The sequence below is a fragment of the Canis lupus genome, chromosome 20 (genome assembly GCF_011100685.1).
Source record: "Canis lupus familiaris isolate Mischka breed German Shepherd chromosome 20, alternate assembly UU_Cfam_GSD_1.0, whole genome shotgun sequence".
In the NCBI taxonomy this organism is placed as follows: Eukaryota; Metazoa; Chordata; class Mammalia; order Carnivora; family Canidae; genus Canis; species Canis lupus.
In genome coordinates this window covers 17,022,610-17,048,659 of record NC_049241.1, presented here as the reverse complement: position 1 = coordinate 17,048,659, position 26,050 = coordinate 17,022,610, and the positions used below count along the sequence as shown (strand labels likewise).

General features: G+C 38.0%; 1 protein-coding gene and 1 non-coding gene across 4 annotated transcripts in view; one reads left to right on the top strand and one right to left on the bottom strand.

Moving 5' to 3' along the window:
- CHL1 (cell adhesion molecule L1 like) overlaps positions 1-26,050 on the top strand; it is a 194,974-nt gene that overhangs the window by 59,236 nt on the left and 109,688 nt on the right. The gene's annotated exons all lie outside the window — the stretch shown is intronic.
- LOC119864824 lies at positions 24,932-25,038 on the bottom strand. The gene has a single exon (XR_005375309.1). It is a non-coding gene; the product is annotated as a U6 spliceosomal RNA (small nuclear RNA).

The window sequence follows — 26,050 nt, the reverse complement described above, 5'->3', positions numbered from 1 at the left end:
AGCTTATACCTGTGATTCTTTTGGACAGCCAGGGTTGAGAAGCATTGGTCTGTTCTAATATCTACATGTTCTCATTTCCAAAAGAACAGTGAATTATCTAGAATTCTACAGCAACCATTCAATAATACTTTTGCTTTGCTGCTTTCTTTGGGCTGCTGCTTAGAACCAAGCACATGTTAAACAAAGAAAGAGGGTTCTGGGCCTCTGTATGTGTCTCTGTATGCATCACGGAGAAAAGCAAACACCAAAGAGAAGCAGTATTCATGAATGCAATTTAAAAATACAGAAGAACTGAGACGCCTGGGTGGCTCAGTGGTTAAGTGTCTGCCTTCAGCTCAGGGCATGATCCTGGGGTCCCAAGATCAAGTCCCGCATTGGGCTCCCTGCATGGAGCCTGCTTCTCCCTCTGCTTGTGTCTCTGCCTCTCTCTCTGTGTCTCTCATAATTAATTAATTAATTAAAAAAAATACAGTAGAACTTTGATAAGTATTCTCTACCCTAGCTTTTTATTAAACTTCCGAATCAACGTATATCACTCCTAGAGCATGTAAATCCACCCATAGCACAGAAAAGGAGAACTGCTGCTTTTGAGTGGTGTACAGTTGTTGCACAACTCTGAGCGGTAACTTCACACAGAATACAAATGAATGGTATTCCCCAGAGCGGTACAGTGCGGCAGTCTGCCTTTAAATGTAGGGGAAGAAGGCATCAGAGCAGTGATTTTCAACCAAGGGTGATTCTGTCCTTCCGGGGATATCTAGAGAACATTTTTAGTTGTTGTCACGACTGGGATGGGGCTGGGGGAAGTGAGATTGTTGCTATGGACATCTAGTGATTACAGTCCCATTTTAAGTGCACAGGACAGTTTCCTACAAAACAAGAATTATCCTTCTCAAAATGTCCATCATAACTCAGGTTAAGAAACCCTGGCCTATTTGTACTAGCTATCTTGCCCTCCATGATACTGTGTACATTTGGAAGTAAGGGCAGGAACCTTGTCTCTCTCTCTCTCTCTCTCTCTCTTTTTTTTTTTTTTGCTTTGTGTTTCCAGTATCTAGAACAGTACATGGTACACAGTAGTTGCTGGGTATCTTTTTTGGATGACTGAATGAGTGAACTGTTTGAACTGGACAACCTTGTATTGCTGCCCTAGAATCTAGGCAAGTGGGAACTACATTAGGAACGAGTCCTGCCTAATTCTGTGGTTGTTCTAACGTGGAAATTCCAGTTCAAGGGGAGCCTCATAGGTAGGTGATTAAAGATGTCTCCATGGATTTCCTGTGGTGCCTGCCATTCTTTGGTTTATTTTTCCTTGAAGTTTGGCCCACCTGGGTAATTTCAGTGGCTTGAGGCTTCATGTCACTTGCAACATGGGGATACTAACTTTGATCAGTATATCCCAAATTATGGAATACCACTGATGGGATAGAAGATGACCAGAGGTAATCTAAGATTAAATATGATTAAATAATAGACTTAATGTGAACCAAACAGTTTTTTCTTTTAAATTTTCTTCTGGTACTTCAGATTAAGTCAAAGGTTAGTTTTGTGCTAGCATAATTTTACATATTTTTAACACTTTTTACCATCTCTTTTTCATAAAAGAATCCAGACCTCAAAATCCAGGAGTCCACTGGCCACAATATCTCTTTAGAACTTACTTGGTTAGGTTTCAGGTGTGTTTATTCTCATGTAAAATGATGCTGATTTTCCATTTAGAGTAGTGAGAGAACCAGTGAAGACATTTTAATTTAAATAGGAAAATTAATTAAAAATACACACAAGTAATGCATTCTTATGGAACACATCATGAACATATCATTTGAATGAGTTGAGATACATTGGAGTTGTTTATTTCATTAATTGTGGTATCTTGGTAAAGATGGAATCTTGGAAACACTTGCCTGGGTGGCTCTGAAAGAGGCAGCTTGCTCTGGGGATGTGTTGACAGATTAGTGGGGGCCATGTGGGAGATGATAAGGGATGCTAGAAGGGGGAAGCCCCACGGGAGGGAGAAAGCCCTGAAAAGACATGTGGAACCCTTGTAAAGGCCACCTGCCTCTGGTCACAGCATTCCTTTCCTCCCACATGGCTGACTGTCCAGGCAACATCAACGTCACTTCTGGTTTGAGAGGCCTCTGGGAGTGAGAGAGAGTATTGTTTCATAGGGGAAATCAATCATGCTATTATGAGTCATGGAACAAGAATCGTGCGTCACAGGTTTCCTTAGTAAACCTCAGTGGCCCTTTGATGCCACTGTGCTTTTGGGTCTTGAAGACCTTTGCATCCCTCCCCCCATGTGTGGTCACCAACTTCTACTTCTTCTTTTCTAATAAGGGGTCTTCCTCCTGAGGCTTTTGAGTCCATATTTGTATAATTGCAAACCTGGAATTAGGGATTTACATCTGTTTCTCTCACTTCTGCCTTGTGGGACCACAGACAACAAAAATCTCATCCTTTTCCTACAACCTTCAGACGTGTGAAGAGTGATTTTATGTCTCATGTGCATCATCTGTTTTCTAGTAAGAAACATCCTCAGCTCTTTCAACTTTTCTATCCATGAGATAGTGCTTCCTCCTCCCATCTTGGGAGCTTGCCTCTGAACAAGCTCACTTCGTCTGAATCAATTTTAAATAAAAGCCTGACCTGGACACAACTTATCAGGAGTTTCTTGAATGGAATAAAACAAAGTGTTACAACCGCATTCTTTATTCTAGGTACCTACCTCTTTTACCTAGGATCACCAACTTTTTGGCAATTTCTTCACATTGTTTATTAACAAACTCTTTATACTAGTTATTACAAACTTTCTTTGTTTTAAATTTTTGGCAACAGCTTTCTAATAAAAATGTTTGATTTATGTTGTGTGGTGGCTGGGGGGCGGATGGAAAGGGCGGGGATAGGAATTGCAGGCACATACGAGTAAACTGCTAAGTACCAAGAGAAATGGGAAATTTGAAAACGTGAAATATCTGATACCAAGTTCAAGCTGCAAAGCAAGGCACGGTTATTATTTTTCCTTAGCCCATTTAGAGAGAGTATTTCTCTAGGTTTGGTCTCTGAGTCACTTATATTAGCAGCATCTTATCAGAGAGGCCACCATACTCTCTCGTCCATCATTGCTTGACAAGTTGCTCTACCCTATTTGATTTCTATTCATAGCTCTTATCACTACCTATATTTTATATATTTTTATTTATGGGTTAAAACAATTTATGAAACCAGGGACTTTGTTTTTTTCACTACTGTATGCATACTACTTAGCACGCAGCATAATAAATGAATAACTGAATAAATAAAAGAATAATTTGGGATGTTGATTACATATGCAGATTCCTAGACCCCCCGCTGTACCCGCTAAATTAGTATTTCTGACAGTGGGGCCCAGGACTGTAGGGATTCATCTCTGTTCTAAAATTTTAACATGGCTCTTTTTGCATAAGTGCACACCAATGTTCAGTACACCAAAACCAAAAACAAAGTATGAAGAGCACATTTTTGAAATACTGTAAACTGCCCATCTACCTTTACATTCTTAAAAGAAGACATGTGTGGGATGCCTGGGTGGCTCAGTGGTTGAGCATCTGCCTTTGGCTCAGGGCGTGATCCCCGGGTCCCGGGATCAAGTCCTGCATCAGGCTTCCTGCATAGAACGTACTTCTCCCTCTGCCTGTGTCTCTGCCTCTCTCTCTCTCTCTCTCTCTCTGTGCTTTCATGAATAAATAAATAAAATCTTAAAAAAATAAAAAAGACGTGTATATCAAGGCATAAGTATTTAGATCTTAGAATTTAAGGCATTTGCACATTAGTGACCAGTTAAGGATCACTATAAAATGCTGTTTTGACTATGATGCCATCATAGCTTGTGCATTCACTCCCACTTCCTAAATCCTGTTCCATTGCCATTATGACAGCAGAGATGTGTATATACATGGGAACTAGCAGACTACTTACTGTAGCTTACTAGACAAGACCCCAGCAGATCATTTTAAAAAGTTACCTCACTGACAAAGTGGGGCTACAGTTTGTGAAACTTGTTCAAAATGCTGATCTCAGAAATTCAATGCATAGTAGGAAGAAAAAATCTACATAAAGCCTTTCCATGGAAGGAGAAATTCTTATTTTCCTATAAACTTCATTACTAATAAAATAAGGGATAAGAGCAATAGGAAAAAATAAGATTAGGAAAGCCAAAATGGTTTTTAAATTAAATTATTCTTCTCAGACTTTTCTATGAGACATCAGCAGCTCTGCAACCACCAGTTTATTGGAAGTCAGCCTAGTTTTTTAGTTTGAGACAGTTTGAGAGGCCATTCTGTCTGCCCCATATTTTACTTATTAAATTAATTATACTTAATTTGTTTTTCAGAAGTAAAGGAGGATCATCAGAATGATGAGCTAAGCTGTTAAATTCCACGATTGGTTGGTCACTTAGTTTTGCCCCTCAGCTAGCTGGACATGGGTATACTCTATGTTTTTACCTTTGATCATTGTACAAAAAGAAAGTCCAATATTACATAAGATAAGCATAATGAAAAAAATTGTCTCCGAAATTACTCAGTGCAGCTGTCCACTGAAACACTGTCTGTTTACATGGTGTTTATATAATTCTTACCTTCAAGTAAACTATTGGGCCTTAAGAGAAGGAGGGAGAAAGAGAAGCGGGGAGAAAGACAGAGGAAGGAGAGGAAAGTAAGTAGGAAGGGAAGGAGAGAACGAGAAAGAAGAAGAAGAATGCTATATTTAAAAAATGGTATTATTTTTCCTTCATGAAACATCATGCAATAGGAAAGGCCAGTCACTACTAAAAGTAAGCATTGAACTGGGGTTAAAAAATCATATTCCATCCTTGAATTTCATATTCACTACCTGTGTGTCCTCAAAAGTTCACAAATTTATTGATTTCTTACTTGTAAAATATATGATTTGGAGGTCAGTGATATTGAAGAAACATTCCAGCCTTAAAGTGGTATAGCTCTTTGATTTTTAATATATCTGTCAAATTTGGAACACAACAAATAGAATATTTAAAAATATAAGTCACAAAGTTAAGAGTTGGCTATAAAAGAGCTAAATCAGTATTTATGAGGAGAAAAGAACTTTGAATAAAGTGATAATTGTGAAGTACAATTATTGCTGGACTAAAATTCAATCTTTAATATTTTCTTAAGAAATTAAGAAATATATGTTAATACATTCTTTAAGTCAGCAATTTAGTTTGAGAGTTTTAACAGCTTGAGTATATTCACAGCCATGATCTATGGTAGATATGGGGCTGGTATCACACATTTAAATGCAAAGGAGTGAGGCATCAGAAGAAATACAAGGTAATAGGGAGTGGTGGAGACTGGAGCACCGGAAAGAACAGTCTCTTCTAAAGAGACTACTCAGCTCATTGCCAAGTGCTAAAGCAGGACTGTCCTGTCAGACTTTCTATATATTTTTTAAAAGGACAGAAACCTGAATTTTATTGTTAAAATTCCTTATGTTTGAGAAATGGAAGCTGGTGTGCCTGAGTGGCTCAGTTGGTTAAGCATCTGACTCTTGATATCTGCTTAGGTCGTGATCTCAGGGTCATGTGATAGAGCTCCCACGTTGGGTTCTGTGCTGGGCATGGAGCCTGCTTGAGATTTTCTTTCTCTCCTTCTCCCCCATCCCATGCTCACACTGTCTCTTTGTCTCTCTCTCACATTCTCTGAAAGAAAGAGAGAAAAAAAGAAAGAAAAAGAGAAAAAGGAAAGAAAAGAAAGAGAAAGAAAGGGAAAGAGAAGCTAATAGGGCGCTCGGCTGGCTCACTCAGAAGAACATGGGGCTCTTGATCTCGCTGTTATGAGCCCAAGCCCCATGTGGGGTGTACAGATTACTTAAATAAATAAATAAACAGGAAGAAAGGAAGAAAGGGAGGTAGGGAGGAAAGCTAATTTAAACCTCCACAAAAGCCACTGTGCGAGCTACATAAAACATACCTATGAGCAGTTTGTCGCCTTTGGTTCTAGGGTCTTTGGAGGTGCCTTCTACTCATTCAGCTACCAGGTAAACTACAGTCAGTTGTCAAACCGTAATGACAAAGTTTTAATGATCTCATTTGGATATTTAAATATTGGCCTTCCCTGAGGAATTCAGAATGGCTGAAACATGAAGATAAGTGTCATGCAAAGTGAAGGAAGTTTGGAGAATAAATGTTTTTGTCGATTTCACTGTTAAATGAGTTGCTCCCAAGCAGAATCCAGAAGCCCCAGTACCAAAGCTCCTTGGAACAGGAATGAGCTGTTCCATTAACCTGCTTCTGTCCACTCTAGTGCCCTGAGACTAATGGTAATTCATCAAATGAACTCCTAGCCATCTGAAAGAGCTAATTCAGACTCATCCCCAGGGTGATATTGATGCATTAAGAGGTTATGGCTCTTGGAGTAGTTAATAAAAAAAAAAAAAGTGTAATAGACTTGCTGAATACTTCACTGGAAATTTCTCATTTATCCCATGATGATTCTGAATTTTGCCAGCTACTTCTTTGTACCATTGTGTCATCTTTCTTTTTTGTTATTTTGTTTTCTTTTAAGGAAGAATAATGTTAGAGAAAGGAAATGTTCATTTGTTACTGGAAACTTCCAATAATAGGATGTACTACATAGCACATCATAAGAGGTCCCTTGCCTCCAACTTGCATTTGTCACTGCTCCAAATCACTCACATATCTATGTATTTGTTTTTCTCTCTAGCCAAGATTTATTCACATAACTGGTTTATTGAGTCCATTTTCTCAAAGATGAGAATTATATTACATTTTTGATTTATGCATGTGTTTGCTTTTCTGCATCTTTTAAATGTTTGCTGCCCTTGGAACATATAGAGAACATGCACCACATTTGTATTGGCTTAGTGGATGTTGAAAGAGTGATTTTAATGATGCCACATATTTTTTCCTTTGTTCTTAGCTACACACAATCATGTAAGGTACATCTTTTGAATGGATCCATATGCACTGCTAGATGGTGGTAACACAAAGTGCTAATATTGATTTGAAAAGAATGAGCTTTTCTTATGTGTTTCTTCCCAAGCAACCAGCTTATCTAAGATAGATAATATCAATAGGCTGCACTATCAATGCCTTAGGATAGACTTGCAAAAATATCCCACAGTTTTTTATTTTAGTTTTTTCTCCCTTGGGTGCTTTGCTCTAGTTCTGTCATTCAGACTTAACTATAAGGATAACCAATTAGTAGTTAAATGAGTTGAATGAGTCTTTTTATGTACTCTATTCAAATGGCACTAAATTCATTGCCACATGAATAGGACAAGAATTATTTCTTTATGTACTTTTAAAACAAGCCTACACAGTAAATGATACCGTTCATAACCCTTGCCTTTATTGCTCTTTACTATACCCTGGGAATCATTCTGAAAATGAACTTGTAGAGCTCCTATTTGTATTGCAGTAGAAGAAAGAACTCAGTACTAATAAGAATGTATAGTTTTTCAAATATACAGGAAGGGAAAAGTAGTCTTGAAAACAGTATTTGAATGGAACAACAAGGGGGATCCCTGGGTGGCACAGCGGTTTGGCGCCTGCCTTTGGCCCAGGGCGCGATCCTGGAGACCCGGGATCGAATCCCACATCGGGCTCCCGGTGCATGGAGCCTGCTTCTCCCTCTGCCTGTGTCTCTGCCTCTCTCTCTCTCACTGTGTGCCTATCATAAATAAATTTAAAAAAAAAAAAAATGAATGGAACAACAATGAGAATGCTTGCTGGCAATTTACATCTTTAATAATGCAGGCATATCAAAATAACAAATGTTCCTGGCCTGTATCATTTGTGCATGGTATAGATGTATGCTATGGACCTAATACGTGCTGTACATTAAGATTGCCAAGGTAAATTCTCACTTCCTGTCTGAGATACTCAGACTCAGGGGCTATTTGGGAAGCTCAAAGTCAGTGGTCATTATTTGACTCTCAGAATGAATGATCCTTGGTCTTTTAACAAGGGACACTGATTAATAAAATAGTCTTGGGTTGTAGGAAAAATGTGTCATTCTAGAAAACAAAGACTTCTGTCTCTTTTCGTAAAGGACCATTTGCAAAAAAGAGCAGAATGCTAAGTGAAATACACATCTACAACTCTGTATAAACATTCCTTTCCAGTCATTGCTTCCTGGTCAGCAATCCTAACCACTTTGAAAGGCCTTTAGTTTGGATTTTAGGAAAGAACTACAAGGGAGATACAGCTTTTGGTAGTTGTTATTTAGTAATTTGCTACTAATGAAGTCATGCCATGTAATGGAAGCATAATATCTAATGTTCACTCTTGCTACTGCTACTACTACTGTTGCTGCTGCTGCTGCTGCTTCTATGACAGCTATTTTCTGGATTCATTTACCTTGTGCCAAGAACTGTGTTTTTCTCTTATTTGCATAATAAACAATTATTTAATTGACCAGTGGTTTATATATATTTTATATGTATATATAAATGTATATATATGTGTGTGTGAAAATGAAAATATGAGAACATGAAATATTCATGAAAATATGAGACTCACAGGCAGTCAGGTAATTAAGGCTTGTATACCACCTTGAGTTGAGAAGGGAGTAGGGTTCCAGACTTCAAAAGGGAGGAAGACAATTCACGGGAAGATGAGAAGAACAAATGTTTGGCAAATAGATGTTTGCCCTGCCATGCAGGTAAGTCTTTCTGATATTAAAAGTGTCTCTGATAATAGCTCTGTCTTCCTGGTATAGACCCTCTATCTAAATTCTTTTAAGCATGGGGGCCCCTGGGTGGCTGTAAGGGTTAAGTGTCTGCCTTTGGCTCAGGTAAAGATCTCAGGGTCCTGGATTGGATCCCCATGTGGGGGCTTTCTCTGCTCAGCAGGCAGTCTGCTTCTACTCTCCCTCTACCTCTTCCCCTTGTGGGCGTGCCTGTGCACATGGGCCCTCTCTCTCTCTCTCTCTCTCTCTCTCTCAAATAAACAAATACAATCTTAAAAAAAAAAAAAAGAAAAGTTCTTTTAGGCAGCGGTTAAGAGAGAGGCAAAAAACTTTTCCTGAGGCTGCTGGGTCTTAATGGCATTTAGCTCAAAATAATCCACATGCCAACATGGTACATTTTAGGATAGTACAGGCTGCTGCCCCTCAGTGGCAACCTATGTGATAGAGACTGTGTGATGTTCCTGCATCAGGAGGTTAGGATGAGATAAAGCTTTATTATCATTTAGAACAAGTAAGGTAGGGCAGCCCTGGTGGTACAGCGGGGCAGCCCTGGTGGTGCAGCGGTTTAGCACCACCTGCAGCCCAGGGCGTGATCCTGGAGACCCTGGATCGAGTCCCACATCAGGCTCTCTGCATGGAGCCTGCTTCTCCCTCTGCCCGTGTCTCTGCCTCTCATTCTGTCTCTGTGTGTCTCTATGAATAAATAAATAAAATCTTAAAAAAGAAAAAAGAGTTAAGTAGAGGGCAGCCCAGGTGGCCTAGTGGTTTAGTGCCACCTTCAGCCCAGGGCCTGATCCTGGAGAGTCCCACTTTGGGCTCCCTGCATGGAGCCTGCTTCTCCCTCTGCCTGTGTCTCTGCCTCTCTCTCTCTCTCTCTCTGTCTCTCATGAATAAATAAACAAATTCTTAAAAAAAAAAAAAAAAAAACAAGTAAGGTAAGAGCCATTGGGATAGTCTTTGAAACCATGTGAGCTAGATGTAGATTCTTTAACCTGTCAGGTGGGCATGGAGGTGCTCTAAATCAGTAAGTCAATGCCTCCAGAGTTTTAGTTTAAAACTAAGTATGTATTTAAAACAATAGGTATTAAAGCAATAGTTATTAATCCGAGTTGTTCTCTAATTATTTTAGGATTTAGTGGTATCAAATTTATACCCCCCCCACCAAATTCATATGCTGAAGTTTAATCCCCAGTGTGATAATATTTGAAAGTGGGGATTCTGGGAGATGATTAAGTCCTAAGGTGGGGGAGCCCCCATAAATGAGATTAGTGTCCTTACAAGAAAGACATTAGAGAGCTCTCTTGCCCTTTCTGCCACGTGCGGAAACAGCAAAAAGACAGCTCTCTGTGAACCAGGAAGCCAGTTCTTACCAGACACTTCCATCTGCTTGTGCCTTGATCTTGGGCTGCCCAGCCTCCAGAACTGTGAGAAGTAAATTTCTGTGGCTTATAAGACATCTACTCTATGGTACTTTGTTATAGCAGCCTAAGCAGACTAAGACATCCAGGAGAGGATCTCACCCTTCCCCTACTTGAAATGGTAGGAACTGAGTCTACTGGGACCTATCTGATCACAAAGCATGTGTGAGCAGCCCCATAGCATTCACCTGAATAATTTGTCCTTATTATTTTTCATATTGGTACATCTGGTTCCTTGCATTCATTCCTGTGTTAATTCCAGTATGTATCTTGTATTTTACAGCTAAGGACCCTGTGCTCTGTTACTTTGTGTTCTTCCAGTGTATATGGCAAGATTCAAATAAATGGCTATTGACTAACTGAACAACCAAGTGATACCATTTTTGTTAAGGCCATTTTACTTGGCAGCAAGATCTCTTTTTGAAATTACACTGAGAAGGACTATCTTGCCATCATTATTTCCCTGGTGATCTCTGGGCACCGAATATAATGAGAATTTGTTTCCTTGCCCTGGTAGCAACTTCCTTTGCATAAGATCTAAATTAACCATTGTGAGGTGATTTAGGCCTTAGGGCGAGTTGGGGTTATTCATTTTCCTCTATTTTATGTTCATATTTTAGTTCGTTTTTACTTCTTCTTAATATTGCGTACACCTCTTAAGAAATTTTTAGTTATTGAGATGTTTCTGGTGGCCGATATTACCTTAAAATCATGAAAATTTTTTTGTTATTATTTTGCAAGAAAGTTAAAACTGAAAGCAAGATCTGTAAAATCTCTTTTTTTGAGGATCTAAAATTACCTTATCCATTGTATCTCATGATCATTATCAGTTTAGCATTAAACACCTAATTAAACACTTCCATGTATGTCAGAGTCAAGGTTGGGATCATGCTGATTTCCTTTGTTATACTGTTACATAAAACTCAAGAAAAATGCTAAATGTTATATAGCTTTTGGTAACAAATATCCTCCCTATGATTTGAGTTATCTTGTTAAGAAAATATATTTAAAATGTAAATTATTTCTGAGAAACAATTAAAAGCAAATTGAGTACTTTTTTTGGAGAAAATGTAAGAGTTATCATAGAAGTGGATTTGCCTTGCTACTGTCATTTTTGGGCATGAGTTTGATTAAATCTGTTGTCGGTCAATTCTGAAATGATATCTTTCCTATGAAAAACCTTGCTTCAGTTTTCTATCACAGCTCGTAGCTTATTGAATTCCTATTTGTTGTCTTATCACATTGTATGTTTACTCACGCTTTGAATGTGTTTTGCCCTAGCATATGTTCAGTAGATATAATCTTTTGCATGAAAAAAGCAGGTTTCTCAAGCTTCCATATTATATTAATTTCAAATGGTGAGGAAAATAATTTGGAATAATAAAGCATAAGATTTTATGGAAGATCTAGTGGTGACATGAAAAATACATTAAGAAATGACGACTATCTTGTGCCGTCAGTACTTACTTTGAATTCAGTTCCATAGTTAATGATTCCATTATTATATGAACTATGTTCATATAGGTTCCTTTTCTTTTACCTTAAGATTATTAGACATGCCATAAACATAAGTTGCAAAATTTAATAATTATATAATTAGAGGCAGCCATAAATCTTACAGTGTCATTTAGCACACCAAAAACAATTAAAAAACAATCTTTGGAATTAGATTTGAATTTAAATTTTGTGTCTGTTATTGGTAGTTGGTTTTAGGAAACCGTTCATGCTACCCCTTTTGTCATGCTCTCAGATTTAGGGTCTGAAGACAAGAAACTGATTCAGGTGGTGGCCAAAGTATTAGCTTAATTTAGACTTCTTTCCTAATGATGAGTGTTAAAAGGATGTTAAGTGGGACTTCGTATTTCAATTATTGTTGAGGCCAAATGGCTAATTAGAATTCACAGCTGAAAACAGATTAGCCCAGTTAATCTTTAGTAAGAGAGAAATAAAGTGCTAGTAAAGAGAGAAATAAAATTTTAGGGCTAGAATCTTCCTCAGAGTTTTCCTAAGAGCCAAAAGAAGCCAAAGTTCCCCAATATCACCAGCTCTCCTGCCTGTGTACAGAGAAGAATTTGGAGGCAGGAAGATGAGAGTGAAATTGAAATTGTGCAAATTGTGCATTGTTTGTGATAAGAGGGGCTCTGCTCCCTCTGTAGCACTCTAACTTTTGCAAAGCCACGTGCCAAATCAAGGGGTCCAATGTCATCATTTGAACAGCTTGATGTGCCTGAGAGATGTCTTCCCTGTTTGGTTACCTGAATCCGTGGTGGACTTCCTGGTCTGTACCTGTGCCGATGTGGGCAGGGCAGGAGACGTTTGTGGAGATGTCATAGGATGGGCCAGTAGAGCAGTGCCTACTTTTACCTTTGGGCCCAGCAAGGGTGCGTGAATGTCCCATAGATCAAGTAGACCTGGTGGTAAGTGGCTGGGTTTGAGCGGTCTTGAGGGTACCTTACCTTAGGTGGTTGCTAAGAGTACTTTGACACCACAGGCAGGAGGCTCAGATCTGGAGTGGTGGAAAGGGGGAGGGGTGGGAGTGGAGGTGGAAGTGCCTGAGACTGGTGCAGGGGCTGACCCAACACACAATCAGGCTAGAATTGACAGTTATAATTCCAAGATGCTGTAGAAAGAGGAAGAATACAAGAGGAAACTGCATTCCTCTCCTCATTTAATAATCCCCATCTAGCCTTAGTTCTGGCCAGAAATGAGGAGGGAGCATTTTGAATCAGCCTGAATTTTAGTGATAAAAAGTGACATGAAGCTTATGGAATGACAAGATATCATAGAGTGACAGGAAAGGGGAATTTGGCAAAATCGTGTTGAAAGCAGCGTTTGAGGGGAAAAATGGAATCATTTCAGGCTAATGCTCCACCTGAGGTGAGGATCTTTGATCAACCAATTTCAGCTAGATTGTAGAACTCCATGAGGCCTCCCATCTTATTTTCCCCGAATGTTGACCCTTCTGTCCACTAATTATTTCTTGTCAGTCCTAAGCAGTGAGGTTGTCAGGGAGATTACACAAACCTGCTCGATACATTTAACACATGGGAAATTCTCATGAGATGAAATGAGGGGAAATTTGTGAAGATGGAGAAAAACTGTCAACAATTTTTAATTTTGAATGGACATTGGCATCAATAGGAAGCCAGGGATGCAGAGCTGCAAAAGCTGATGTATTCATGCTAAGCTGTGGAAACCAGGAAATGTGCGATATGGTTATCTGACAAATAGATTCAGAGGAGCAATGGGAGAGGAAAAGGAAATCGAAGTGAACATTGATGAATGTGGGGAGGATTATTGTACTTGAGCATGCATCCTGATTTCCTTTTAATACACATGCTGTGTTTGAAGCCCTCTTATGAAAAGTCATCTTTCATGTTAAGTTGAGATCATGTTTTGGTGACATTTCTACTTGGTAGTCATATCTCTAGCTATTAAAAATAGCATTGTGATAAAACAGTTTTGATATGTGCTGACTGAAGTCATATGGTAGATGTTTTCTGCAATGTAGCAGGATTTTAACAGAATTGGGTAAATGAAATTTTTATACTCCTGAGTAAGATGCATGTAAATAGTTTTAGCAATAGCTATGAATACAGGAAGTTCTTATATCCATTAATTGTTTTAAATTTTTCATTGTTTTGATGCTTTACCATAATATTGCTACTGTTATTTAACACATGTTTCATTTAACCAAGCATATGTAAGCACTACCAAAAATATGAGGGAAATTATTTATCCTTTTGAAAGTCTTAGAGTGCATCTACATTTCTGTTATAGTTGTTGCTATAATTCTTTTATTATCTAGTTCTTTGCGAGGTTTGCACAGACTCTTCCATACCCTTCCAAGTCTTAGGGTACTGACAGATGTATTTCCAATTCTTAATTTGTTTGTTTTTATTCTTATCAACGCACTGTTCTTTGTCATTTCTGAACGGGCTTTATGATCTTCCAAGTGTTGGGTTTAGTAATATGTGCAATTCTAGTTCATAAATCTCAAGCCTTCTTTCATTATCCTTTTCGTTTTTTTTTTTTAGATCTTTTTTTTTTAAATTTTTTGATTTATTTATGATAGTCACACACACACACAGAGAGAGAGAGAGGCAGAGACATAGGCAGAGGGAGAAGCAGGCTCCATGCACCGGGAGCCTGATGTGGGATTCGATCCCGGGTCTCCAGGATCGTGCCCTGGGCCAAAGGCAAGCACTAAACCGCTGCGCCACCCAGGGATCCCCTTTTCGTTTTTTTTAAATAATTACCCTTTTCCTCATTTCTCTCAGAGACATTTTAAAAACACAGGCTTCTTTTGTTACAAGGCAATATTTTTTTTTCCGTTCTGTGGAAATATGGAAGATAAATTGGACATAGATTCTTCCCTCATGTAGCTTATATAGTGAGCGCATTAGTCATGGCACTTTCAATGTCAGGTAGCTCTAGGCAAAAGAGAATTTTAGGTCTCACAACTAGAAAGACTATGGAGTTATTTATTGTGGAAATAAATTACAAGATCAGGTAAGAGTTTATATTGAAATGGTTCAAAGCAGCAATCAACACATGTTGTAGCATAAGTTCCAAAGATGACTGACTGCTGGTCTCCTACTCCCAACTTGATCCATCCTGTTATTCGTTCCATCATCCTTATATCCATTACTTGTTGAATTCCAATAATTGTCAGGCATTTGGTGCTGGGGAGATAGAGATGAGTAAGACAAGGTTCTGTCTTTGTAGGAGTTACAGTCTAATATCAGGAGGTAACAAACAGCCAAGTCAATAAAGAGGTAATGAGGTGCCAGGTGGTGATACTTCCTATTAAGTAAAAGTGAGGACATGGGCCACTGTTACACAGGCTAGTTGAGGAAAGCCTCGCTCAAGTGGTGACATTGGACCAGAGATTTGAATGAAGGGTAGCTCTGTGAATATCTGGGAAGGAGCCAGTCAAATGTAGGGAGCAGTAGGTTCAAAGCTAAAGGAAAGCAGAAGCTTAGCAAATATTGTAGTAGCAGAGAGGAATTTATAGTTTTGTGCTTTTTTATCTTAGTTTTTTTTTAGTTTTGTTTTTGTTTTACTGGGTATAAAATAGCTAGAATTTGCTCACTGGGTTTTTCATGACCGATAAAGAAGTTTGCCCCTCCTGTGACCATGTTACTGCACCCTCTGAAAGTGGTTACTTTGCATGACCCTGGCCAAGGGAGAGTTTCTCATCCAGGAACCTAAATCAATGTGCTTTAGTTTAGCTGTCTTTTTTCCACAAATGTTTAAGCTCTTTAATTTCTTAGAGATAATTGTCATTCCCAAACTTAATTATTTCCCTCTTAGCCTCTGTTATCTCCTGTTTTTTTTAAAAAAATATTTTATTTGTTTATTTGAGAGAGAGAGAGAATGTGCAGTGCACATTTCCTCATTCTTCCTCTCCTGGGAGAGGAAGAGGGAAAGAATCCCAAGCAGACTCCTTACTGAGTGAATTGCTATGGAGCTCTGACAGCATGACCTGATCCAAACCAAGAGTTGGATACTTAACTGAGTCACTCAGGTGCCCCTGTTATCTCTTTTAATGTTATTCGAGAGCTGGGTTCTCTAGACTTTTATTGTTTTGCCATTAAGTGTCATCAATATTGGTTTGTAGGTGAATTCAGCATATTCACATTCTTCCCTGTCTATTCCTTCTCCCATTGCTTCTGTGGATAGAAAAAAAAATTACATATGTTATGAAATTATCAGATCCCTAAGATTGAGGTCAAGCTTGTATTCTATCATAATAACTCTTTTAAAAAATTAGCCATATGTGGTCAGTGGCTACCATATCGTAAAGAGCAAATCTAGAAAGAGTATGATATCACATACAATTTCTTTTTTTTTCAACTTATTTATTTATGATAGTCACAGAGAGAGAGAGAGAGAGAGAGAGAGAGAGAGAGGCAGGTCTCCAGGATCGCGCCCTGGGCCAAAGGCAGGCGCCAAACCGCTACGCCACCCAGGGATCCCCCCTCACATACAATTTCTAAACCCTGTAAAACATTTTGCATTCACACACACACATTTATGTTAATATTAAAACATATTACTATTTTAGTATAAGTATGTTTCCTAAGATAAACCATCCTCAAATTAGGACATTCAAAACTATTAAGCCAACTAGAACTGTCTTTATTTTATTTTTTTTTAAGATTTTATTTATTTATTCATGATAGTCACACAGAGAGAGAGAGAGGCAGAGACAAAGGCAGAGAGAGAAGCAGGCTCCATGCAGGGAGCCCGATGTGGGACTCGATCCTGGGTCTCCAGGATCGCGCCCTGGACCAAAGGCAGGTGCTAAACTGCTGCGCCACCCAGGGATCCCTAAAACTGTCTTTAAAGAGAATAAATGTGCCCACTACCCAGACAGGTTAAATAAGAAAAGATATGTCTTTCAAGTTAATCTATTACAATCTTCTAAGCCCAGATACTGCACTAGAATTTTCTGGTATATTGTTTGGTACAATTTTTTACTCTAGTGTGAGATGGATTGATGTTTATGTTACCAGTAGTTCCCTTGCATCATAAGCAGCACATTGGTTTCTCCCAGCATGATTTTCAAAATTTTTTTATGATTTTCAAAATTTAAGTAGAATAATTTTGACCATTTTCAGAAACAGCTAAGACATCTGCAATTGAAAATTGCTTCCCACAGTTTATGAAGGACAAGATGATATTCTGCCTTAATCAATGCACATTTTTTCTTTGTTTCTTTTATTTATATGAGGATTTACCCAATTGAAAATGTACAAGAGATATTATTAATGCTCTATTGAATTTTTATGCTTTCCATATATAAACCACTGTGATCTTTGCAGTGTCTTCATTTATCATTCTGGTGGACCATATTGCTTACCCTCAACATTTTTATGAAATAAGAAGCAATATGGGATCCCTGGGTGGCGCGGTGGTTTGGCACCTGCCTTTGGCCCAGGGCGTGATCCTGGAGACCCTGGATCGAATCCCACGTCGGGCTCCCGGTACATGGAGCCTGCTTCTCCCTCTGCCTGTGTCTCTGCCTCTCTCTCTCTCTCTCTATGACTCATAAATAAATAAAAATTAAAAAAAAATATATATAAAAAAAAGAAATAAGAAGCAATATCTTCCTTTTCTTTTTTCTTTAAAGATTTTATTTATCCACAGACACAGAGAGAGAGAGGCAGAGACACAGGCAGAGGGAGAAGCAGGCTCCATGCAGGGAGCCCGACGTGGGACTCGATCCTGGGTCTCCAGGATCACGCCCTGGGCTGCAGGCGGCGCCAAACCGCTGCGCCACCGGGGCTGCCCAATATCTTCCTTTTCTAACTAAGCAATATAGACAGTAAATTCTGTTAGCATGGACTCTAGCCTGGTCCTGTTCACCACTGTATCTTCAGTGCCTAGCATGGGACCAGGCTTATAGTAGGTGCTAAAGTCTTACAACAGTGGGTTGGAATTATTCTACCAATTTACTAATGATGAAACTGCCCCTGAGATTGGAGAGGGTGTGGGGATCAGTGACTGCCCAAGTTTACATAGCTATTAAGTTGTGGGGCTGGCCAAGCTCTTTATCATTGTGTGACTCATTATCTAGTATCATACTAACATATTATGGATATATGATTCTATACAAATGATTTGTTATTTAAACTTTCTTGTCACTGGTCGGATTTCCATTGTCAGGTTGAAAAATAAATCTATAATCTGCAGGACAGAAGCAAATGTCCTACTTGTTTTCCGGTTATATATAGGTGCTTTTTAACTTCTGTATTATTTCTGTTGATGTGTATTGATGGCAATAGTGGTTTATGAAAAAAATCATCTCTAAAAAAAACCGTATCTTATGAATTGTGTTAGTTGCTATGTAGAATGACAAAATTTTGCCACCATAGTGAAATATTTGGTACTTTGCTGCAGAGAGAACTAGCAGATGGTTTCTTTGATGTCATGAGCAGGGAACATTGGCACTTAAAGACCAGGTGTATTGCCTTTTTCAAATACTCTAATTTTTTATGTATTCATGAAAATATTGAATAGAAATTTGATAAGCTTACTACCATTCTGTAATGAATAATCTTTATTTGCTGTAATTGAAAAAAAGGCCATTACTGTTATTCAAAAGCATAGTTTAGTCGGGGTGGGGGGGCGCATCTGGGAGGCTCAGTTGGTTAAGTGTCTGCCTTTAGCTCAGCTCAGGTTCCTGGGATGGAGCCCCACGTCAGACTCCCTGCCGAGCTTCTCCCACTCCCTCTGCATTTCCCTTTGGCTCATACACTCACTCTCTCAAACATTTTTTTTAAAGGATAGTTCCTAATCTGAAAAGAACACTAGTATAGAGACAAACTCATGTAAAAGGAAACATGTAAAATATAAACACAGTGAGCAATTATAAGGATACTATTAATTGAATGTATTTATTGTATTCCAGGCAGTTTTCTAAATATTTTATGTAATTCTTTTGTTTTTAAAAGATTTTATTTATTTATTCATGAGAGACACACAGAGAGAGAGAGGCAGAGACACAGGCAGAGGGAGAAGCAGGCTCCATGCAGGGAGCCCGACGTGGGACTTGATCCCGGGTCCCCAGGATCAGGCCCTGGGCCGAAGGCAACACTAAACCACTGAGCCACCTGGGCTGCCCTATACCATTCTTTTAAACAATATTTAAAATGAATAATTACATTTCCATTGACATGACTACTGTTATAAACTTTCCTCCACTAATCTAAAGTGTTGTGAAGGTAAAGATTATGTGTCTTTAATTCACCACTGTTTTTAACATATATAGTATATATGATGTTTATACTTCATAGATACTCAAGAAAATACGTTGAATTAAATATATTGAGTTTTGAAGGCTGAAGTCATCAAAATACTAATATTTTTATAGCCTTCCTTCAGAAATTTCCTAGGATGCTGGGGGTAGAAAAGGGCAGAGTTTAGCTTGCTTAGAAGACACGTGAGTTTTATAAGGTTGATGGTGTCGTTACAACTACTGGAATCTAGTGACTACATTTTCTTTGACCATGAGTTTTAAATAAGATAATAGCAAGAAGAATGGAAGTCCCAAGGGAAACCTCATGATTAGAAAGGTTGTTGTACAGTGATCTGGAAAGGACTTCTAAAGCATCATGGCATGGAGGTTAATGATTATGGACTCTGGTCCAATTCCAGAGTATCCCACATATCAGCTGTAGACTTGTTAAAATGACTTATCATCTTTGTACCTGCATTATCTCATCTCAAAGTTGAAGATATTAATAGTACCTACCTTATAGGGTTGCTATTATTAAGATTAAATGAGTTACTTATAAAGTTCCTAGAATATTGCTTGGCACATGCTATTTGTTATATACTGTTGGTTACATACATAGTCATTTTAGGAAATCGCTTACTATATATGCTAATTGTTTACTGATCTTAAAGAATGTTTTGAACATCTGCTTGGAAATTTAAGGGTATTATTTGGTAGTTAAGATATTCACAGTCCTAGAAATAAATGATAATGTCATGTGCTAGGATCATAAAGGAATTCTGGGGAAAATTTATATTAAAAAAGCAAAATAAAGAATCAGGAGCTAGCAACTAGTGCCCAGATTGTGAAACCAGAGTTAATGGTCTATATCTGTATACACACATAACATTAATACACTTAATTTGTCTGTTGGCAGAAGAACATAACATTGAATCCCATGTAATTTCTGGTTCTCTACCACATTTATAGTCACATGTTCCTTTTATCCTTTTCAGGACTAACAATTGCTTGCATTTCAAGCTGTAATCACTGTACTTGTGTTTTATTTCTCTTACCTTATACTTTGAAAATTATGCAAAAAAAGTGGCATTCATAACTTGCATGTTGTTTTTATAATTAGGAATTCAAAGAAAATAAATACCATGTTTACATGACTTTATTTCTGAATGCTAAATTTGCCTATTCTCCCTTTTCTCTCTTTGCTCCTTTCCTCATATTATCTTTGACGTGACATTTGGAATTGATATAGAAAAGGCAATTAACTCAGAAGTCAGTAAAGTAAGCTGGTGACATATTTATTTATTATATGATGCAAATGTTTTGCTTTGCTCTTTTAACATCATCTTTTCTATAACAAAGAGTCTTACGGTTACTGTTTCCAGATTTTACATTTTTGCATGTAACCTAATTATAAGATTTAATTACAGAATGAATGTTTGTGTTTTATTTTGCATGGCACGGCTGTTGTGTGTGTGTGTGCGTGTGCGTGCCTGTGCACACGTGATGTGAAAAGGCATGGTTGCTCCAGTACTTCCTCAGCTCATGACTGAAACTCTTGTTCTAATTCAAGGAAGAAATAAAGAGCTCTTCAAAATTATAATAATGGATACTTTATTCATCTTCTCTGTGGAAATTAGTCCAGGAAGCAAATTAAAATTACAAGAGTATCCAAAACGGAATTATTTTTTGCTTAACTGCTACTTATTTGAGCCCCACCCTCTATAATTTTAACTTTCTACACATTTTCTTGGGGGATGATTTGTCTTATGGCCCTTAGGAGATCCCACTGAAATCATTTACTAGATGTCGCAGTTCCTCCCACAATCCCCACTGTGCTAAGTGGCAACTATTCTGGAAGCTGTCATGTCTGGAAAATACCATGATGCCACGAGTTAATTTCATACCTGTCATGCGATCTTTGCATGAGATCCCAGGGGGCTTTTCAGTGTGTCACAGTACTGCAAGCCATTCGTTAGTTCCTTTCAAAGCAATGACCCATGGCCAAGAGATCTTGTCGCAACACATGGCGACACCTGTCACCAGTTTTTGTGATTGGCATAAAATTAACCTGTTTTACTCATTGATTTGCTGCTTTTTAAATAATATCCATAAATAAGATGAGAAGAAATTGTATTTGGAAGCAATTTATTGCCACTTTCAAGAAGCATAATGGTAGATTTGGGATACTGGATCTAATGAATAGACAGACCATTTCCTTGCAGAGGTACACACACAGTTATTCAAACAAGGTCATATTCTATGAAGTTCTGAATGGCAGTCTGCAAATTTAAGATTAATGTTTCAGTATTTGAACTTCATCAAGGATTGGAATAAAGCAAGAAATGATATTATTTTGAATCTTGTTGTAGAAGAAAAATGCAGGAAGCTTGGGTTTCAGATATGTGTTTGCCCTGGTTTTCAATGGTTTCACGCACCTTGAGAGTCCTCTGATTTCTCTCTACATTTTTCATGCCCAGATCTTACTATTGTTATGGAGGCATGCATAAAATGGACCTGTAGAATAACAACATTTAGAATTATGACAGATATCTGAGAAAACTAGATTAATGATGTTTAGCCTTTAGATCCTTAGCAATTTATCAGTTACTTTTAAGGATAAGACAGAGAAGAAAATAGGCAACCACTTATCTGTGCCTTTCCACCTCACTGAAACAGTAAAACCCTTCTGATAAAATTATTTTATCTACAGAGAAAGTATCTGGTTCTGTGCATTACCATATTTTTTATCTTCTTACATCTTTAACTTCTCAAAAGGTATAGCTGGTGTCTTTCCCTCTTCTTGATTAAGTTAAATGCTGCTTAGATTCTGAGAGTTTCATATCCAAATACAATAAAGAACAAAGATGAATTTTAGTCATTTTCTCCCTTTTTTTTTTTTTTTCTCTTTACCAATTCTCAAGACTAAATGGCGTTCTCCAATTTGGATCGGTTGCTCTGTATTCTGGAGTAATCAATTTTTCCTGGCATTTCTTAAATGGTCTTTATTATTCAGTGAATTCCCTTTGAAAGTATAAACATTAGTCCTTGTTGTATGGCCTTAGAAATTGATGGCTGCTGTTCTCAAAGGATGGTGGACTTGGGATGATTGAAAGTGCAGAGCAAAGAGCTGAACTAAAACAATGGAATCAGAGGAAGATGGTACTAAAGACAAAGAGAGAAGAGCACAGCAATTGTAAAATAATCTGAAGTAGGGATTGGGGATTTAAAGCCTGCTTAGACTTGATTAATAGATGCTGTAAAAATGAAATGCTGAGCCAAGGGGAAAAAATGCACTTGAAAAGTCCCTTGAAAATGTGTTAATGCCTTTACTTGGCAAGCATTTTTTTTTCTTTTTTCCCCCATACTGAGTATAAAATCATTGCATGAAAATATAGATTTTTTTTCCACATTGGCTATTGTTATTTTTTTAAGTGCTTATTATGGTTATGTTGGGATAAAATCAGGTTTCTGCTAGACAAAAAGAAAAAAAAAAGGTCTATACTGATACTATGTTGGTCATAAGGCAGATCTTTGATAAGTCAAGGTAAAGATAAAATGTAAAAATATAAAACACATGTTTAAAATGTTATTGGTAAACTAACGGTATTTATTTTATTTTTTTAAAAGATTTTATTTATTTATTCATGAAAGACAGAGAGAGAGAGAGAGAGAGAGAGAGAGAGAGAGAGAAGCAGAGACACAGGCAGAGGGAGAAGCAGGCTCCATGCGGAAAGCCTGATGTGGGACTTGATTCTGGGTCTTCAGGATCACCCCCTGGCCTGAAGGCAGCGCTAAACCGCTGAGCTACCTGGGCTGCCCTAAAGGTATTTATTTTAAAGCCAAAAACAGTGATGGCAGTTTATACCTAAAAGTGTGGGAGATTTTTCAGGGGATTTTCAAGAGACTGTGATGTTGGTATGGCTGGTATCTAAATTATTTTCCAACAAAATTTGTCAAGAAAATTGAAAAGCATTCTTAAAAAAAAAAAAGAGCAATTTGTGACAAATAATTTTATTATTAAGAGCAAACTGAGGACCTATAAAATAATTTAGGTAAGCTTTAAAATACTGAAACATTTTTATTACTGATGAAGCTGATTCATAGCTACTTCTTGTATTTTTACTACATGTAAGCAGGATCTGACAAAGACACCTGAATCTGTTTAAAGGCAAGCATTTAAGAATGGGCACTGGAGTCAATAGTCAGGAGGCTGTGCCACCATAAACATCATCTTGACTACAATCAAATAATTTTTTTTTTGATATGAGGAGTCAGTGAAGGGTAAAGAGATGAATTAGAACTTCTGTTTGTTGGTTGGATATTTAGTTTAATACGTAAACTTAATAAATAATCTTTTCTTACGAGTACTAGAATGGAAACCCTTCCTCCCTGGTTTTATGAGTTAACTATTAGCAAGTACCCCTATCAACACACACACACACACACACACACACACACACACATACACACACACTATTGGCTAGGTAAGTTTCTAATTAACAGTATCACAATCTCTATCCAGTTGTTCTTATCTGGGTTGCTTTTGCACATCCCCTCCAATACCTGACAATGTATAGAGATATTTTTGGTTGTCATGACTTGGGGGATGGGGTGCCACTGGCCTGTCCTGGATAGACGTCAGTGTTCCTCCGAAAAATCCTACAAGGCACAGAATGTCTTCTCACGACAAAAATTTATTTGATCTAAAATTTGAATACTGTTCACGGTATTTTTTTGGATGAGATTAACTTTTAGATTACTGGACTTTGAGAAAAGCAGATCTCCCTCTGTGATATGGGTGGGCCTCATCCTATCAGTAGAGGCCCTAACAGAAGAGTATGACCTCCCCAGGGGAAGAAGAAATATTCGAGCAGATGGCCTTGGAATCAAATTGTCATTCTAGGGCAGCCCCGGTGGCGCAGCGCTTTAGCGCTGTCTGCAGCCCAGGGCGTGATCCTGGAGACCCTGGATTGAGTCCCACGCCGGGCTCCCTGCATGGAGCCTGCTTCTCCCTCTGCCTGTGTCTCTGCCTCTCTCTCTCTGTCTCTATGAATAAATAAATAAAATCTTTAAAAACAAAAGAATTAAAAAAAAATTGTCATTCTACACTGATTCTCCAGCCTGCTAGTCAACCTGCTGTTGTTTCTGTGGAGAATTTTTTTTTTTAAGATTTTGTTTATTTATTCATGAGAGACACACACACACACACACACACAGAGGTAGAGACACAGGCAGAGGGAAAAGCAGGCTCCATGCAGGGAGCCCAATGTGGGACTCCATCCTGAAACTCCAGGACCACGCCCTGGGCCAAAGACAGGCACTAAACTGCTGAGCCATCCAGGGATCCCCTCTTTGGAGAATTCTTACTAATAAAGGTCTGTTTCATCTTGGTGCAGTGACCCTGAGGCTTTTATATTCAGTAATTCCTGGGCCCTCCCACAGAAGTCCATGGACATTTTTGGACCTGTCCATGCCTTCCATTTCCTTGTTGATCTTCTGCATAGTTCTCTCCATTATTGCAAAGGAAATCTTGGTCTTCAACTATTATTGTTGAGTTGCCTATCTCTCCCTTCAATTTTGTCAGTTTTTGTCTTGGTAGTTGGGGGCTTTGTTTTTAGGTATATTTATGTTTGTAAATCATTATATGCTCCTGACTGACTGTTTACCATTATAAAACATCCCTTGTTGTCTCTAGTAACATTTTTTTTCTTAAAGTCTATTTTGTCTAATGGTAGGATACCATTAGACATTAGCACCCCATATCTGTTTTGGTTGCTTTTTCCAAGGCATATGTATTTTTTCCATCCTTTTACTTTCACCCTATAACATCATCTTTGAACCCTAAGTTTTTCACTTCTAGACAGCATGTAGTTGGATCATTTTATTTAAACTATTCTGGGAATCTCTCCTTTTATTTAGAGTATTAAATCCACTTACATTTAATGTAATTATTGGTATGGAGGAATTGACATCTATTACTTTGCTGTTTTTTCTATATGTCTACATTTTTGTTTTTCTATTTTTCTATTACTGTCTGCTTTGAATATGTTATCCCACTGAAAAATATAGAAGACTTTATGGATTTGCATGTCATCCTTATACAGGGGCTATGGTATTCTTCTCTGAATCATTCCAATTTAAGTATATGTGCTGGTAAAGCAAGCACTTTGGATGCCTCCTTACTACAGTAGAAATGAAAAAGACTTGGAGGAAGCAACCTCTCTTCTTTCAATATAATTCCTACCTTTGCTACTTCTCACTTACTTCATAGAACATGCTATATAGAATGCAGCATCTCTCTAAGGAAACAGAAGATCTTTATTTTCTGTCCAGTGATCTAAGTATAAGCCCCACTCTTTGGGCCTCTGATTGTTTTGTAACAGCATCTACTCAAACTCTCTTTGAATTTCTGTTTTATTCTTCCTTACATACTACAGAACCATTCCTTCCACATAGTTAACACAGATCTCACTTGAACAGTAATTTTCATTTATGAGAATGAGACACATGCCTTTCATTTGAAGGAAGGCATTATAATATTTATTTTGTGACACACTTAACTAAACACTGGTGACTAGGTCTTACTTATAGCCTTCTATTCACAAATGTCATTAGCATTAAGGAGGGCATGTGATGTAATGAGAACTGGGTGTTATATATAACTGATGAATCACTGAATTCTACTTTTTTAAAGATTTTATTTATTTATTCATGAGAGATGCACTGAGAGAGGCAGAGACACAGGCAGGGGGAGAAGCAGGCCCCTCGCAGGGAGCCTGATGCAGGATTCAATCCCTGGACCCTGGGATCACGCCTTGGGCAAAAGACAGATGCTCAACTGCTGAGCCACCCAGGCATCCCTGAATTCTACTTCTGAAACTAATAATATACTATATGTTAATTAATTGAATTTCAATTTTAGAAAGTTATTAGCATTTAATTCCAAAATTACCATATAGTTTCTACCCATTGTTAATTGTATCTTATTACACAGTCCAATATTTTATTATTTAAAAAGAACAAAATCTGTGGATACATGATTAGATGATAGCAAGAGTATAAGTTTCTTGCAATTAAGCCATCACATGGTTTTAGTCTTACACAGTGCTGGGGTTACTTTCTATTCATGTATGTGTATATATGTCTATTAAGTCCATTAATCTCTCCTTTCATCTATC